The sequence below is a fragment of the Micropterus dolomieu genome, linkage group LG10, assembly GCF_021292245.1.
Source record: "Micropterus dolomieu isolate WLL.071019.BEF.003 ecotype Adirondacks linkage group LG10, ASM2129224v1, whole genome shotgun sequence".
Taxonomy (NCBI): Eukaryota; Metazoa; Chordata; class Actinopteri; order Centrarchiformes; family Centrarchidae; genus Micropterus; species Micropterus dolomieu.
This window is the reverse complement of record NC_060159.1, coordinates 5585166-5601869: the sequence shown is the minus strand read 5'-3', so window position 1 is coordinate 5601869 and position 16704 is coordinate 5585166. Positions and strand designations below refer to the sequence as shown.

At 41.0% G+C, this 16704-nt stretch overlaps 1 protein-coding gene across 4 annotated transcripts in view; it reads left to right on the top strand.

The window, feature by feature from the left end:
• The window catches only part of disp1 (dispatched homolog 1 (Drosophila)), a 90575-nt gene continuing 73871 nt past the window's right edge, over positions 1-16704 (top strand). For 2 of the 4 annotated variants that reach the window (XM_046060206.1, XM_046060203.1), the window contains exons 1-2: positions 1-143; positions 2072-2158. The gene's annotated coding sequence lies outside the window, so the exon portion shown is untranslated. Of the gene's footprint in view, positions 144-194; positions 346-2071; positions 2159-16704 lie in introns of those variants that run through there. The other 2 variants (XM_046060208.1, XM_046060204.1) reach the window with 1 other exon arrangement.

Sequence of the window (16704 nt, the reverse complement as noted above, 5' to 3'; positions counted from 1 at the left end):
CTCAACATGGTTTGATGCCTGGATAGTGGATACATCAGCATCCGGCAAAAAAAACTAAAGTAGAGGACCTGGAATACTTTTCTTATCGCCTATCAGTGCTCAGCCTGTTTTTTTTTTTGCTTTCATACCCAGTGGGTGCCCATGTGAGTATGCAGCTTGTGGGAGAAACCACAGAGAAGTCGCCGTTGTTTAGCCCCAGCTGTTTTGGTCAGCGAGGTTAGCTGGTAGTGGCTAGCAGCGCCAGTCTAGCTAACGTGAACTTAGCTAGCTTGGTGAGAGCACACACCAGCGCTGGATTGTTTTGGTGGCAAAATGAAGCTTAATGTCCAGAGTTTGGACCACTCGGTGAGGATGAGACGGCGTGTCTGAATGCGAGGTGCTTCAGGTCCGCAGAATGAAGCCCTGGTTGACGCTAGCTTGGCTGAAAAGGTCTACTGTGATTTGTCTTAACGTTAAGGCCGAAGCTGAAATGTTAACGTGACACAGGAGCGTGTTCCAGCCGACAACTAACATTAAAAAGCAACCCTTTGAATTTAATACACGTGCGAGCGTGTGGTTACTTTTAGCTGTTGCTGCGTTAACCTGCGGGAATTAAAAGTGTAACTAACATTCAAGTTTGTGTATCATTCGCGCATCATTCGTTTGCTAAAATAGCATCTTAAGGCCAGTATTCTACTTTCCAGTCAGGAATGTCAAAACTATTATTGTGCAAAACATCCCTGTGTTCTGCCCTCCTGCTGTGGCCAAAAAAAATGTTAGCTGATAGAAAAATAGACCTTGGTCCAGCTCGCCGTTTTGAAGAGAAGTTGCTCAACTCCTTTATTTGAACACCTGCTTGTGGGAGTTGTGTTTGCAGGGAAGGGAAGTCCAGTTCCAGGGTTAATCAGCTCTGTCTGACTTACTGCAATTATCTGTGTGATTCAGAAGATGTAACTTCTTAGCTTCTCAATCTATAACAGTCTAATTGGTCCAATACTTTTTAAGTGTGATTTCTTATTGTCTTATCTGTCTCTAGAAGAAAATAGCTATGGTGCCAAATGTTCTGTTGTGGGTTTCCAGTAGATCCAGTATATAACAATCAGGTATTCCAAGGCTTCTAGAGACACTGCAAATAGTGAAGTCAGTATTTATGGTCAAAACACTGACCGCTTAGAATCTGATATCAAAGTTCCATTACCTTTTTATCAAGTGAAAATGAACCTTTAACTTTCACTTTTTAACGTGCCACCAAACAAATCCCTATCCCAAATCAAGGTTAACTGAAGTAGACAGTCGAGGTCACTTCCAGATTTTACTTAAAGCAGGAGCAAATGCTTATTTATAGAAAAAGTATATACGTCTTTTAAACTGAGTGCGTTTGGACTGGCTACTAAGCGGCGCGTCAGTAGGTTGTTGTGAAAGTGTTTCTCTCTCACGAGCATTAGCAAACTAATCCTCTTCTTATAGCTTCTCAACGTCATATGAACGTGACCAGCAGCTCTCGAGCCAGATTACTTTTTAGAAACAGTGGAAAGTGAAAGGGGAAGAGCATGGGGTCAGTGGTTTGGCCTGAGGGAGAATATGCGGCAATAATGCTGAAACTGTTGGGGACTGTCCTCAGGTTAGGAGTGTCTTGTCCGAACCACAGCGAGAACGCCATTCACCCCCACAGTCTCGCTTAACCCACAAGATGCTTGCTGTTTATTTGCTTTTCAGAGACTTCGGGCCAGAGAGAAGCCTTCCGTCTATGTTGAGCTTCAGAGACTGTTCTTTAAATTATGTTAGACTTTGCAAGTCTTTTGTCAGCCAACATTATCGTTACTATATCTCCTCGTGTTTGGCCTTATATTTGCCAGATAGCATTATCTTATCACACAGGATATCAGTAAGCATTGGCATTGATGGGGTTTTGCTAATTTTACATTTTCCAGACAGATCAGTATGAAAGTAAAGGGAAATATTGTCCTGTATCCTTCCCAGTTTCATCGGTAAAAATGCTAGTGTGACTCCAGCCCAAGCCTAGATAGACTCACGTGCAAGGAAATTTTGCTCAGTGTTTTGCAGTGATTTGTCAATGCTTTTGTCTTATCAGAGTTTCCTGGAGGCTGCCAGGTGAGATCATCGTATCGCTGCCAGGAACAAGGAAACACGAACACAAAGCTCTTCCGAAGAATTTACAGTAAGTATCTGGAACATGTTCAACATCTTTCAAACCCATACCCCAATCCTCTAAACTGTTTTATGGCTGAGAGATGTGTTTAGTCAAAGTTTTTAGTATTTGTTTTTTTTTTCATCATCCCATGCATATGTACTGTCCTCCCTGAAGATGGGCTTTCCTCTCTCTCCGTTAGTCATGTATAATTCAGAAAGGACCACTAGGGGGAAGTAGTATGCTTGCTATTCCCCAACATCAGCCCAGTAGTCCATGCTGTACAGACACTTTCCTGTGGGACATCCTGTTGTGATTTCATGTTTTGTGTGTAGAAAGCATGTGGACTTAACAAAAGTTACACATAATCTTAAAGGCAAATATGCATGTGAATGTGTTTTTTATGCATTTGATTTAATATATGTGATGCCCATATAAGCTATCTAAACGCCGTTGTGCATGGCATTGTTACGTTTTAAACGTCATACTAATAGTAATGATAGCTATGAGTCCTTTCCATTTTGTGAACACAGAAAAGAAAAGTAGCTGGGATTATAAGGCACCACCCATTATGGGGTGGCACCAATATACCATCAGAAATTATTAGGGCTGGACGATACGGCCAAAAGTGTTATCACAATAAAATGTTTCATATCTTTTGATATCAATAATTATCACAATAAGTATCAAATTTTTATTTCTTTCAAGTTTAAAGGCTGATTTTTACTCCTGAGAGAAAGTTGAAGAAACCTGCTGGTTAATTGTGGTTTAAACTCTTCTTTATGGTCAACACTTGATGCCAAACAGTGGATCACTTCACAAAGCTGAGGTAGAACATTCAAAAACAATTATGATAAAATCTTTGTCAACAAATATGCATGAGTAAAATTAAGTCAAAGCTTTTTTCAGTCCTTTTCCCTCAACAAAATAACACTTAAAAATAAAATAACAAAACAATAAAAAAATTAAGTCCTAATTCGTGTATGATTTAAGTGAATAAAATCAAACATTTTTTGAATATTTATTGAACATTTGTTATATTGTTGTTGTTTTTTGTGTGTGTGCTTTTATGCTGCAGTTACAGCACCATGTCTGCCTCATGGTACTTTTCTCTAAAATAGCTCAGTTGTTGCCTCAGAAAATGTGCAGAAGCCCATTATGTGTTAAATGAACTGAGTACAAACAGATGATGTTTTGGGGCTGAAACCTCCCGTTGAATGGACTTGTTCAGTCTTTTATCCTTCAGGGAAGTGTTATGACATTTATATCAATGGTTTGTTTAGCAAACTGTAGTAGTGAAACCCCAATGCTGTTCAAGAAAATGGTTCAGTTATTTCTGTAAAAATGGACTATTTGTGATTTGTTCCTTTTTTTTTTTTTTAAAAAGAAAAAAAAAAACGCATAAGGAACTGGAGCCTGTTCTCAGAGCATTTATCTGTTTGATTTCTGCAATTTAAAGAGAAACTGCAATCAAGAGCAGAGCCAAGCCTGGCCTACTGATTTCTACAGATAAATGGGTCCCACTCCAAAATCTGCTTCTTTAAGTGTGCCATGGTGAACACATTCATTTACTTTGAACTCCGTTATCTTTTCACTTTCCTCCCTCCCTGTCAACGGTCACCATTTCTGTCTGCTTGTTATATCGATACCCCCCCCCCCAAATCCTGGATCCTTCCACCCTGGCCTGCCAGCCCTTATGAACAACTGGCCCAGACAGCTGGCTTTGACAGCTGCTTGCCATCTCATTTTTGGCGTGTCTCCATCTGGGCAAGTTTTTCCACAGCGTTGTCTTGTTTTAAGCGAGCCTTTCTGTTTCTAAATTGGTCTTTATGCTATCTTTGTGATACCATTCAGCTAAAAGTACACTGAAAGCAAAACCAGAGTTTTCTGGATTTCATTCAATCATTTATGATTGCTCTTCTAGCCCTGATTTGTCTGCGACTGTCAGTAGAATACATTCTGTTTAGAAAAAGCTGTCCTTTTGTCTTTGGATTTTTCATGCAACAGTAAACCAATTTTTTTTTTATCGGCCATCAACATCTGTTGTCTTAGTATTGTTTCTTTGTTTTCATTTGCTCTATTTACCACCATTACCTTCTGCTGACGACACCGGTGTTCATCTCCTGAGAATGACTCCCATGTGTCATCTGCGCTAATAGCCTGGTCTGAATCGTCTTTTGTCTATGTGCTGATAAAACGCTGTGATCTTTCATGATTGTAACCGTTGGCATGAGGAAAATATTCCCAGAGCAATGGCAGTAAAGGAAAGTGAGGTAATCCACGAACAGTTGGTAAAAGAGGCAATAAATGTTAGACCTGTCTGAAAAGCTTAACCTATCTGCACCTGTAGGCTGCTCACAGGACATCAGATATTATATCAACGACCTGATGGAGGAAAATGAAAAGAGTGTAACCTTATTGTAAAAAGTCATGTGACTTTTAATTTTAATTTACTAGGTAGGTGGGAAGGCTTCAAATTGAAGTTGTAGTTGAGGGATTGAGCCATCAAATGACCTGCTGACCTTTTGTCCTGTTGCTGATGTGCAGTTGTTAGGATGTAATTTATATAGCCTCACTATGATCTGTATCCCCTGCTTTTTCAAAAGCAAAGGGGCCAAAGGGGGTAATCGGGTCAGGAGCTGGTTTCCTCCAGAGGCATGATCTATAATTCAAACTGTTGCACTGCATTCTTTGATGTTGAGCTGAAGGATGGAGACACTGGTGGATCTTGTGGACGCCCGTGGCACCAGCATGCCTAATCTCTGTCTGTCTTTGTACAGACTTCAAACTGCTGCACAGTATGGATTTGTATCTTTTGGTGCTGACAGGCCGGCTGGCCGGATCCACTGAAGATTTCTGAGAGGGAGATGTTCTCCCAGCTCTGAGGAGACAAAGCCTTTTACTATCAGGCCTGTCAGGGACATGGATTTAGATCAGCCTGAGATAAATATATTGCTTTCAGTGGGGCTGAAATCCAACCTGGGACTCTGAGAAATTTCAAAGTTTAAGTCTTTCCATGGGAGAACAGTCTAACTAGTCTGTGAGAAGATCCTTCAGAATTGGCTGTCCAGATTTTAAACCTGCAAATAACTTGGGAGGGAGCAGAAACACCTTGTGACCTCAGCATTGGCATATTTTATCATCACATTTTAAGTTGAATTTGTTAGCAAACCATTGTTTATTTAAATTTCTGGCCACCTGCCGAACCTAACATATACATAATATACAACCAAGTCCTGGGGGAAATATCCATTTTCTTTACTTATGAAATGCTCCACTATGTTCACCAGCTGTCTGCTGTTTGGTGCTGAGCAGTTAGAGTACAGGGTTTTGTAAAAAATAACATTTGCATCGTTAGTTTAAATTAATTTTCTCAATATTGTGTACAGGCTTTGGTTGGCTGATAAATTAAGATGGAATATTTAATGATGACATTTAAACTTGTCCGGTATTTAAACTGCCAAACTAAACTAGTTTGACAAAATATTGTACTGAAATACACTGGTTGAGAGTTTCCCTGAATCAGGCAGCTTCACAATTAATGCTGCATCCCTCTTTTAACAATCATTAATTAGTCAAAGGCTAGAGAAGAGTTAGAAGAACAGAGGTCTGAATCCGGAACTCTTTCAATCTCAACCTCATGTACGATTAGATGAAGAAAGCATAGTTTCTTAGTACCAAGAAACATTGAACAAGCTGAACTCGCATTCAGCTTGTAAAGCTTGTGAAACAGCACCTGACTTTGCACAGCATTTGACCTGCAAATGACTTAAGTTACAATATAATACATCCAGATTAATGGCCTCTAAACTTAATTAAAAAAAGAAGGGAAGAGAGTAGTCTTGGAAGGCCCATTTTATAAATAGCTGCACCTTGTGTCATGGCCAGGAAGAGAAGAATGTTTTAGTCCGTCGCAGCTATAAATGGATGGTTTTTGTATCTCAATCACTAGATAACTTTCTAAAATTGTTTGAACTCCTGACTACTAATGTTAGATTTATCTACTTACTTCATCCAGTACACATTCGCTCACATGCGTACAGTGTAGTTTAGAGGAAATTCAGCATGCAGGCCCCAGCTGCCATACCAAACATATTGTATCCCCCCTTATAAGAACAATTGAACTCTGAACAGAAAAAGAGCCGTCCTTTTTCTTTAGTCCTTTTTTTTCTCCTTTCCAGTCCTCAATTATCCATTAAAACACATTTTTCAGTCATGCAAGCATCATGGCTCTCGAGATGGCATTGTCGGTCTGTTGGTTGGTCTGTTTTTCAGTTCACGTGCCTCTTTATCCGGACTGATCTATCGCCATCATCATCAGGTCAAATTTGTCAGATACTTTGGTTTATGACCAAATATCTGCTAAACTGACTTTCTTTCCCATCAGCCTCAGCTGTACTTTGTGTTAAGTGCCACTCGGCAAATGTTAACATGCTTACATGTTAAACAGAGACGGCACCGCTGTTAAGTACAGAGTACAGAGCTGCTTGCATGACTTGAGATATTCCTGAGATATTTTGATGATCTCTTTGACAGAACATTTTAAAGTGAAGAAGTGTACAGGCTAATACTTAATGCTCAACTGGGATCCTCCTAATAACTTGTTGATTACATGCCTACTTTGGTTCTAGCTGGACTTGTAGCTGAGCATGTGGATGATCGCAGCTGGCAAACTTGAGCTTCAGCCGACAGAGGCATGGATGGACCTATTATGTCATCTTGCAGACCATCCATCACATCAACACCTATCTCAGTGTTTTATATACCTCATAATTGAAAGCAGGCTGCCCGATAGGCCCTTTTCCCTTTTGGTTCCCGGGCATTAGATAAAAGAAATCGATGCCGCCTGCGGCTCCATAACAAGCGTATGTGAAATATTACAGGCTCAGGCCACTACACTCTGCTTTCAGCTATTTGACCTGGAGAGGGCCCTGTGAAGGAAGAAGTGCTCTGAGAAATAACCTCTGAGTATTTTGCATCACGTGGGCCTAGAGCCGTGCCATATCGCTGCCTGCACCACAGCTGTCACTGTTTTTATATTTGTTATACTGACAGATGCTGAAAAGGAACAGGTGTTGTGAATTAGTGCCACTATTTTATTCCATCCCCTCTGAAAAAGAGTGGACTGTGGTCAATAGAGTTGTCAGAGTGTATCATTGTCATATATATCAATCTGACTTTTATACCGAGCTTTGCTACCCTCCCAGCTTTCCACAGAGGAAAAGGAAGAGGCGCACAAAGGGAAAATGAGTTCATGAGCTTCAGGTGAACTGACCTCAACGACAGATCAGAAACATGGTATGGTTTTGAACATTTGCCCTGCTCTGTAAGTTCTGTTGGTCTGTATTGAGTTTGTAGGAATATCAACCACAGATGGAAACTTCTCCATATTTGGTTTTGAGATTTGTGTACAATATTTTTGTCAGAATGAATATTTTTCCACAACTCTGATTAGTTTTTGAATGTTCCCTACTCTTAAACTGCTGTTCTTCCTTTCTGCATTGCAGTGCTTAGCCTATTTGTTGTTGCAGCAATAAAATTAAATAGTGATTTGAACTGCACATAAACCAGCTGTCCAAATTGCAGCATACCTGAGTTTATGATTTTTAGGTCTAGGACTTGTGCTTTCCTAACCTGCTGCCAGTAGCTTAACCAAATAGATATTTTGTCACGGGCCTTCACTCGCATATCAGCTTATACAGTATATTCTGGTTCATATTGTATGCCTTGATTTTCCGGGTCACACGTTTTTAATCCCTTGCCATGCCTTGGCCTGCAGAACACCATTTGGCTTCCCTCACCTCATCAGTCTTTGTTTGTGTGTGTGTGCGATACAGAGAGTGAGGGTTTAGGCGAGTGGGTTGCTTCACTGCGTTTTTCCTTGGTTGTTTAGCTTTTCACACAAATCCCCACAGACAGGGCCATGGGTCCCCCCACAGAGAACAGCCTCATTAGGATTTGTTGCACAAACCGGTGAATGTTGACTGGCTGAGGGAGCAACGAGGCCTTCCCTCCCAGGGGTACATGTTCCTTGCTGCGGCCTGACCCTGGAGCTCTAGGCCTTGTCGAATCATATTTGGCTCATTTGCCTTCCAGTCAGGGGCTCAGTTTCCCCTGGACCAACCATTCTTCCTCACTGAGGTCTGTACGCAAAACTGAGCTTAAAGTTTTAATAAATGGACAGCTTGTTGTGGCAACATACTGTAGAGGGCTGATGTTGCCATCACGAGGTAGGGAGTTCACACCCTGTACTAGGGTGCTAATTTAGTGAATGAAGGCTCAGAGAGCAAACAGCACTCAAGCACACTATGCGCTGTGTGCAGAGAGTCAAGTGGCATACTTTGGGTATTTATGCGGCTGTAGGTGTACTGTGCACCTGGTATGCACATTGAAACAGGGAGGGATTAGGAAGAACCTTTTATCGTTCATTATTAGTAGGAATGCTACAAGGAGGTAGTAATTATGGCCACATCACATTGACTCATCTGATCATGTTCAAAAGTTGTTTCGCTCCTCAGACCTTCATCGGGTGCAATTCAGTTTAGTTTTTTTTTTTTGTTGTTGTTGTTTTATCCACCGCACCTTTCAGCGACTTTATCGTGACTATGGTGTTATATTTTTGGACATATTGTAAGTTTGATGGTGACCACATTGTATGTTTGTAATGATTACTATACCAGGAATCGCAGCAATCCATACAATAGCAGCATGTGCAGTTTTATTTAACATTGTATCACAGCAAATTAAAGTCAAACTAAAAAGTAGTTTCTTGTTGTTTTCCTGTTGGTCTTTGTGTTTAGCCTGCTAGTGGCATTGCTCTGGGGATGGCGATGTTGGTCGATTGGGTGGTGAAATAGTTTTTGTCCAGTTTAATTCTAATAGCTTTGGTGATCCGCTTACTTATCCTGTTTCTGACTCCTAGACTATTTATCTTGATGACTCTGCTGACCTTTACTCCAGTGCCGCAGTGGGATTGACATTTGTGATTTTGAATAAAATGTCTTGACAATTACTGGATAGACTGCCGTGAACTTTGGGACAGATTTTCCCCTTGGGATAAATTGTAAAACATTTGGTGATCCTTTGAGTTTTCATCTAGAGTTTTCAATACTTTGCTTTATATTCAAAGCGCTTCACAGTGAAGTGGGGGGGACTTGCCTCAACCACCGCCAATGTGTAGCACCCACCTGGGTGATGCACAGCAGCCATTTAGCGCCAGAACGCTCACCACACATCAGCTTGAGGCAGAGAGGGAGGGAAACATTGAGCCAATGCTGCGTTCCATTTACCTCGGAAGTCGGATGTCAGAGCTGGGAATGACATCACACCCGAGTTGACGGCATTCCAGTTAACAAGTCGGAAAACCTCGCTCGGCCAGCTGTTTGTTTACAACTAGCAAGGTTAGCTATTGATACTGGTTGATTAATAAAAAACGCATTGTGCGGTATTTACTCACACTAAACACTGTAGCAACACGGCCACAGACCGCTGTTGGACAGCACTTTGTCTACGAACATTTATATGAGTCACAAGTACACAGACGTGCTAATAAACAGTATAAACTACAGCTTTCACTAACTGTTGATACCCCGACAGCCATCATGGGTCACGAAGTCGGGGTAGTGCGGTACTTTACTTATTACTACTTAAAGGGGCATTCCCTTTGAAATTCCAAAGTGCACCACAATTACTATGGGGAATGATTAGATGGTCAGATGGTGAAAGCCAGGTTGGGAATTTTGCCATCGCACAGGGGAACATCCTACTCTTTTGAACAAGTGCCATGGGACAAGTGCCATGGGATCTTTAATGACCACAATGAGTCAGGACCTCGGTTTAACGTCTAACCCGAAGGATGGCAGCTCCTACAGCGCAGTGTCCCCATCACTGCACTAGGATCTTATTAGTAGGACCAGAGTGAAGACTGCCCCCTACTGGCCCACCAACACCACCCAGGAGGTTTCCCATCCAGGTACTGGCGAAGCCCAAACCTCCTTAGCTTTGGTCAGTCAGCAGTAGCAGGGTTTACATAGGTATGGCTGCTGGCAAAATGACCAAATATTATGACCAAATACCTGTGGAATTAATGTCATTCCCATCAGCCTCAGCGGTACTTTGTGTCAAATGGGAATTAGGAAATGTTAACGTGCATGCAACATTATGCCTGCAGAATCAGCATGTAACATTGTCATGCTAGCAAAGTCTTTTTTTAGAAATGGTTTGAGCTGTGTGACATGGTGCATTATCCTGCTGGAAGTAGCCATTAGAAAATGGGTACACTGAACATAAAGGGATGGGCATGGTCAGCAACAAGACTCAGGTAGGCTGTCGCGTTGAAACCATGCTGGATTGGAACTAAGGGGCCAAAAATGTGCCAAGAAAATTTGAACAGGTGTACCTAATAATAAAGTTGTGCTGGTGAGTGTATAACTATATTAATACATGTAAATGTTCACAAGAGCATATTTAACTTTTTTTAATATTAAAGCATTAGGAAAAACGGTTCAAAGCTACATTCTGCATTGTACCTTTACAGGGTTACATTGCCAACTCGCAAGGCACGTGCATAAGGTGCCAGTGTAAGACAAAGTTAAAGCTATTCAATTACTTAGACAAGCCACCCAATCTACTTTCATAGGGCATAATGTTTATCACTTCCTCTAACCATTTTAGCCTGATGTAATATCTTTGTCATTCATGTTTGGCATTGACAGTGAGGGATCTGAGCGAAAGGGTTGGATAGTTAATGAATTGACAGACTGTAGTTCTTCTGGGCAGTGTAGATGGACAGTGTCACCTTCATCTTGGATTAGCAAATGGACAAAAACAAAAGCTAGACGCAGAAGGTTACCACAAAAACCAACATAATGGAGGGGGAAAGAATCAGTTGTCATTAATTGTGAGTCCAACGAAGGTTGAGGTCAAGGGCGACTGGACTTGGTTGAAGATACTAGAAGACGTTTCGTCCCTCATCCAAGGGACTTCTTCAGTTCTAGTATCTTCGACCAAGTCCGGTTGCCCTTGACCTCAACCTTCGTTGGATAACTATGACCTGGATGACTGAGAATCCTAGATGTGAGTGTGTCATGCATAATGAAAGCACAATGGAACAGAGAACTTTATTGTTTGCGTACTGTTGAATCATTCCCATCTCTGCAAGCTCTGTTCTGTTTTTCTGTCCCTTTTTTGTCTCACTTTGACTCCCACCACCTTCCTGTTTCTCACAATCCAGAGAGCATGTAGTAAAGGTGCTCTGAGGTATTGCTCTCTTTCAGCCTACGTGTTGAATAGTTGAAAGAGCTCGTCTGCATGGAAACCGGTGCAAGCCAATGTTTAGTAAAGCTGGACATGTGGAATATGTAACTCGCCAGTCTCATGGGCTCTCATCGCTTAGCCTCTGATTTCCAGCAGAGGTTGTCTCAGTCACTTTACTTAGATGATCCTTTTTCCTTAAAAAAAAGTTAAACATTTAAATAGATCTTTTGCAGATCCTATTACGTTGTTTCTTTTGTTGAAGGAAGTAATTTCCTGATGAGTTTTTTTTTATGCAGTTTATCACATGGGAAAACGGTGGGCACAACACTGTAGGGAGTTATGGTTTAAATTGAAATAATGTGTAAATAATATAACAATATTATTACTGTTAATAATTAATAATTTAATTCAACTTGTGTTAAATTCACCTTGGGGCACCACTCCAAGGAGTGTGGATTGTGGAAGTATGTTCTTCAATCAACCCTCATTAATTGTAAATCAAATTGCACCATGGGGGTGCACATTGCATGATGGCTGATTTCTAGTGATTTCTAAAAATAAACTAATATATGGAACAGTTGGCAGTTGTGTGGGGTTACATTATGAGTGGTGTGGTAAGGGCTGGCATTACTTTTCTTTGTTTCCAATGCAGTGTGCTCTGCACTACAGCACACTGACGGCTTGTACTCAATTGATCTACTGATTGAATGACAACTGTTGACAAACACATGCATGCAGTGTGTTTTTAAAAAGAGAACTTTTTAATGCTTGAAAATACATCAAGTTAGTCAGCCTATCATCCCATAAAGGAGGGGGAACTTGGTAAAGTCACACAGCTGCACCTCACACCGTGCACCATTGACCTTCTTTAAGCTGATGGACTGAATTCCCCTAATACCACGGCGCTTAATCATTTCTGACAAGCCCCTGACTGTGCCAGTCCGCCCGCTTAGTGGATGCAGTTCGCCTCATGGCAAGTCACCAAGATATTAAACCGACACAGGTGAAGGAAAGAAAAAGTGTGTGTGACTAATCTGTATATCATCCTGTGTTACCACCCATATTGGCAAATAATGAAGGAAAGAAATAAAAGATCAGACAGTCCCCTGTGCCATTTCAACTTATTGGGCCCAGAGGCGCTATGACATAGTGTTGTGGAAAACTGCAGAAAATATATTTTGACCTTTTGTATCCTTCTGAAAGTCTTTCTGTTCTGAAAATGTCACCTCCCGACCTGACCTTCTCTATAAAACTTTTGTCATTACTCAATCTCCCCACACAATGTCTGTATTGTGTGACTCAACCCTTTTGCTCTGGGTCCCTTAGTTCAATTTCCTGATACTGTAGAGACCCATTAGACCTGAGAATGTGCCTCGCGGCAGAGCTGAGAGGCAGTGTAGATGGAAAACTGGACCTTGATGATCACAGATGGAGAACTGGCTTATCCAAACCCCTACAGAGCAACCTTTTTCCTAATCCGGCTTCTTTCATCACTGCAAGAACACTGGTACATTCAACAAGTGTTTTGCTGTGAAAATTTGCTTTTTCTTGTGCTTCCTATGCTACTTCTCCAGAATTTTCAGGGGTGGACTTTACCATTAGGCAAGGTAGGCAACTCCCTGGGCTCCCCAACTAAAAGGGGCCCATAACAGCGATAGATTTTTGATTTGATTTTATATTTTAATGTTAATTTTACTATTATGATTACTATTATGAACTGTATTATAGTTTAAACTAAAATTAATCAACTAAGCTGATATATTTTTATCTAAAATATTCATCTGCAAATGTGTATAAATACGCAATAGCATAACTATTCAAGTAAAGTACATGCATTATACTTAATTACAGTTATGAGGTACTTGTACTTCACTTATATGTTATGCAGCTCCACTTCTACTAGGATGGATTCAGTCTTTTCAATTTCAGAGGGAAACATTGTGTGTGTTGTACTTTCTAGATTCAGATTTTAAATACAAATGTTCAACAATTAGAATATGATGCGTTACTATAGATCAAACTTTCCTAGCAGTGTATGTAGTAGTTAAAATACAGTACGGTATAGTTTAAATGCAGGACTTTCATTTCACAGTGTGGTAGTAATAGTTTCACTTATCTGTGTACTTTTTCTACCATTGCCAAGACCAGTATTCTCAATTCTAGAAAGGATGAAAAGATACGAGGCCCCATGCCAGGGTTTGCTTAAAGCCCCCAAATCACTAAATCTGCCCCTCATGATTTGATGAACACATGGCTTGGGCGGCCCTCTGTCCACCTCCCTGTGTCTGGGGCTGTATCAGCTGCTGTATAGATGATGTACAATATGAGCTCAGCTTTGTTAGCTGGTCATTGTATCATGAAGCATGGAGATTAAATGGGGTCTCCACCACCACCGTCGTCATTATATAATGACTGTTCAAGAGAAAATTGCACAGATTTAGTACTTCGGCAGACACCTCTCTCTCTCTCTCTCTCTCTCTCTCTCTCTCTCTCTCTCTCTCTCTCTCTCTCTCTCCTTTTATACTCTCCTGAAAGGCGTCCAGGAGTCTGAATCCTTAATTCAATAAGAGATAAATTGGAAAAATGTGCATATGTAAGGCATGTTTTGGCCTTATCGGCCAAAAGAACATTTTGAGAGTACATTTGGTACTCCCGTTTTCAACTTAACTGCCCTCTTCCCGCCTTCATTTTCTTTCATTTATGCTGTAAATTGTCCCAGGATTCCATCTGCTTTCTTGCTGTGGAACAGTTAAAGAGACTGTCCATTAGACTGACACAAACCAGAGAGAGTTTTGGGGGGGGGGGCAATCTTGGCTTTGGCCCAAGCCACTCACCCTGGAGGGCCTGTTGTTTGGGTCACAATACAGAGGTGGATGGATAGGTTCAGATGGAGGGATGGAGAAATAGATGGAGTAGGGCTGTGGCAGAGCGTCAGCCCAATAAATTTCTTTTGTTTCACTTGACAAAGACCCTTGCGTAGCCCATCCATAACTTGGACTATAAGGCTGATTGTGGAGCTGCTGCCAAGCAGAGCAATTTAACATACCTCCCTCCCTCTGATTTGTCTATTCATCCCTCTCTACCTCATTATGTCTTTTCCCTCCTTTTTCTCTGAATTTTCTATTTTGCTCTCTGCCTTTCGATGTCCTTCTTGGCTACCTCTTTATCTTTGTCTTAACTTGCACTATCCAGAACATTGTGGTCCTTCCTTTCCTCAGAGAAGTACTACACATTGGCAGACATTGTTTTTGCAGAATTTCAGTGGTCGTGTGGTGATTTAATTGCGTTTAATTTGGGTAACATTAAGTTTCATGTCTGTTTTTGTTTTATGCTTTTGCTTTTTTAGCCTGCTAGTAAAGAACCAGATATTTTTGTTTCTCAGCCAGCGAGTTTCCCGTCTTCCATGTGGATTAAAATTGATCAAAAACATGTTCACTACACCACATGCCAGTTTGATAAAGTTATGGACACACCTGCATACAGACAATACTATATAGCATACGCACACGCACACACACACACAAACCCCTGTACATGTCAACATTACTGAACTACAGCAACATTTGGCTTGCATTTCCTTGGCAGCGTCTTTTGGAGCAGGGTATGGCGTATATTGAATAGGTACAGTACTTCAAAGGTCTCTGTTTTTAGTACAACGTTTCACTAATGCTAATTTTGTTTTGGAGTCCTGGTGAACACAGCAGTGCTGAGTGGCTGACTCTGACCCTGGCCAGTCTCGGGCTACAGGCGGTGGAGGCTGAGGGTTCTGGCAAAGCTAGCTGCCTGGTTTCTGCGTGCGGGTATATTTACTAATGGCACTCGATGGGGTGCTGGCACCTCCTCAGTCCCCACTATATGGTCTCTGTGGTCCGCACTGCACAATTGTGTTGGGTAGGATGTATGGAACTGCTTTTAACACAGGCCTCAAGTCCAAACATAACTAAGCAGCTCCTGTCAGAGAATGTAGGCCCTCCTTATTTTCTTTCCTTCCCTTATTTTAAAGTAGGGTTGCAAACTGATGATTATTTTCAACAACGATTCTTTGATTATCTACCTATTATTTTCTTAATGAATTGATTGTCTTGTTATGTGTGACCAACCAGTCCAATACCCAGAGATACTGTGACGTTCAAAGCTGCTGGATTATTTTTTGTCCCTCAACAAATCAGTTAATCAAGTAATCATATTGGCTCTGTTTTAAAGAATTGTCAATAGTCCTCCTAGCCATAGTTTAGTTCCAATTATTTTCAGTTGCCTATGTCAGCTGCTAGTGTACACTAAATATTTCTTATGGCACAACAAGTTATAATATCACACTGAGAGAAGTTGAGTAAATGGCCATGAATAAAGCATATTGTACTAGTATAAGCCTTGTTAGTTTGTTAACCTATTTATTTCTCAATCTAGTGCTTTAGCTCCAGCTAGCAGTGCACCAAATTCAAAGAACAACACTAAGTCCTGAGCTATTTCACTTTGCCAAAAATGAGTAGCGTGACATCCTTTACTTTGTTTACATGTTTTTTGTTTGTGTTTTTTGCTTTGATGCAACTGTTTCAATGCCAGAAAGCTATACTAGAAATGTGACTAGTGATTGGGTTGAACTTATGGTAGACTGGATTGACATTTTCAGACTTCACTTCCCAGAGATCACTCTGCAGTCAATCAACGAATCCATTGCTGTGTTTTCTGTGGTACTTTTTAGTTGTCTTCCATGGTGATTTCTCTGCTCATGGCAGCTACTTTGTTTAGAATAAATAGGAGAACTAACTGCTTTTACTGGAAACATAAAATGTTTAATTTCCTGCGTGCTTAATTTTATTACCTACCAGACATAAAATGATGGGTGATCAGATATCTTTAATTAAATGCGTGTAGGTTGGATTTAATGTTTTGTTTTGTCAGTTGGATTTAGACACTAGCAAAACAGGCCTTTCAAATAAAAATATCTATCTATATAAGTAATCGCTTAAAAGATAATTGGGTTTATTTTCTCTTAATAATTAATTAAACCCACCCTTCTTCATATAAAAAGGCATTGTGTGTTTCTTAACTTAAGACTCTGTTGTTGATTCCTGTCGTCTTTAAGAAACCCAGGCCTATTAGGATACTTGGCTTGAAGCCAGATAACTCCCTCTCTGAAAGCATGAGAGCCCTTACATGTACAGATGAATGCACACAACTCTTGGCAAGTCTTACGTCACCCTGTACGACTCTACTCTTGATCGTCCCGGGCTGCCAGCGCAGACTTGAGCCCTCTCACAGGATGTCCTCAGCTGTCAAGGCCAACTCGGGAGCATTTCACTGCGTAGTGTCTGACTGCA